Genomic DNA, 2,391 nt, shown 5'->3' on the forward strand with positions numbered 1-2,391 from the left:
TCTTTAAACCATGCAGTATCCCCTAGTTCTGTTTGAACGACTGCCTCTTGATCCATGTACAGATTCCTCATGAGCACAATTAAGTGTTCCAGAGTTCCTCTTCTCCAAAAAGTTATCCATAATTTGTTATGATCCACACAGTCAAATGCTTTAGCATAGTCAATAAAACACAGGTAAACATCCTTCTGGTATTCTCTGATTTCAGCCAGGATACATCTGACATCAGCAATGATATCCCTGGTTCCACATCCTCTTCTGAATCTGGCCTGAATTTCTGGCCCTGCTGTTGATATACTGCTGCAGCCACTTTTAAACGATCTTCAGCAAAATTGTACTGGCACGTGATATTAATGATATTGTTTGATAATTTCCAAATAGACCTGATGGCAACAGGTTTGGTTTTTTGGTTTGGTCATACCAAGAATTCCTTTCACCTTTCTTGGGAATAGGCATAAATATGATCTCTTCCAGTCTGTTGGCCAGGTAGCTGTCTTCCACGTTTCTTGGCATAGACAAGTGAGCACTGCATCCATTTGTTGGAACATCTCAGTTGGTATTCTGTCAATTCTCAGAGTCTTGTTTTTCACCAATGCCTTCAGTGCAGCTTGAATTTCTTCCTTCAGAACTGTTGGTTCCTGATCAAGTGTTGCCTCCTAAAATGGTTGAACGTCAACCAATTCTTTTTGGTATAGTGGCTTTGTATATTCTTTCCATCTTCTTTTGATGCTTCGTGCCTTTGATTTTCCCCATAGAATCCTTCAGTATTGCAACTCGAGGCTTGAATTTTTTCTTCAGTTCTTTCAGCTTGGGAAACACTGGGCGCGTTCTTCCCTTTCGGTTTTGTATCTCCAGCTCTTTGCAAGTGTCATCATAATTCTTAACTTTGACTTCTTGAGGCACCCTTTGAAATCCTCTGTTCAGCTCTTTTACTTCATCATTTTTTCCTTTTGCTTTAGCTACTCAACGTTCGAGAGCAAGTTTCAGAGTCTCTTCTGACATCCATTTTGGTCTTTTCTTTCTCTCCTGTCTTTTTAATAACCTCTTGCTTTCTTCATGTATGATGTCTTTGATGTCATTCCACAACTCATCTGGTCTTCGGTTATTGGTGTTCAACTCATCAAATCGATTCTTGAGATGGTCTCCAAATTCAGGTGGGATATACTCAAAGTCGTCCTTTGGCTCTTGTGGACTTGTTCTAATTTTCTTCCGTTTCAACTTGAACTTGCATATGACTAATTGATAGCCTGATCGGCAGTCGGCCCCTGGCCTTGTTCTGACTGATGATATTGAACTTTTCCATCATTTCTTTCCGCAGATGTAGTCAATTTGATTCCTGTGTATTCCATCTGGTGAAGTCCATGTGTATAGTTGCTGTTTATGTTGGTGAAAAACGGTATTTGCAATGAAGAAGCCACTGGTCTTGCAAAATTCAATCATGCAATCTCTGGCTTCGTTTCTATCACCAAGGCCATATTTTCCACCCTCTGACAGTGTCATCCTAACCTCAGAAAGCACATCATCTTCAAAGAGCATAGTCCTCAAGAATGTTTTGGAAGTCAACACTGCCTAGCCATTCTTCTTAGTAAAATATTTCTAGCAAACCAATATATCGGTGACTCTTTCATACTATCTACATACATGGTGCAGTATTTTCAGCAGTGAAGAAAAGAAAACAACAGAATTTTTTTTTTTAATATTGAAATTAAGAGATCCTAGTTCCTCGCGTTCCTTCCTTGAACTGAGGCACACAGACTCAAATGCCCACAGGCAGGCAGGGAACAGAATGGGTGAAGCTGTACATGCACAAAGAGGCCAGGTATCCTAGAATGTGAGTGCCTTGAGTGCACAAATTTGTGTGTGTGTGTCTTATCTGTTCACTGATGTATCCCTAATCCCTGAAGCAGTTCCTGGCACATAGAAAGTGCTCATTAAATATTTGAGGAAAGAGTGAATGAGCAAATCATGGGATCCGTGGTGAACTGGCACACGCATGACCAGCTTAAAGGCATCCAAATTTTAAAAAGCAAACAAACAAAAAAAAACCCTAACAACAAAAAAGTGTGGTATCAGCCAAATACAACTGGGGTGCTGGGGTGCTACTCCTGCTGTGCACCAGAGCTATGACTCTGGTCAGCCCACTGATACAGGTAACCTTGCTTGGGTGGGGAACTCACAGGAAGCGTTGCATGGGTGAGGAACTCACAGGTAACCTTGTGTGGGTGGGGAACTCACAGGTAACCTTGTGTGGGTGGGGAACTAACAGGAAGCCTTGCGTGGGTGGGTAACTCACAGGTAACCTTGTGTGGGTGGAGGACTCACAGGTAACCTTGCATGGGTAGAGGACTCACAGGAAGCCTTGTGTGGGTGGAGGACTCACAGGTAACCTTGCAT

Source organism: Trichechus manatus, unplaced genomic scaffold, assembly GCF_000243295.1.
Source record: "Trichechus manatus latirostris isolate Lorelei unplaced genomic scaffold, TriManLat1.0 scaffold00004, whole genome shotgun sequence".
In the NCBI taxonomy this organism is placed as follows: domain Eukaryota; kingdom Metazoa; phylum Chordata; class Mammalia; order Sirenia; family Trichechidae; genus Trichechus; species Trichechus manatus.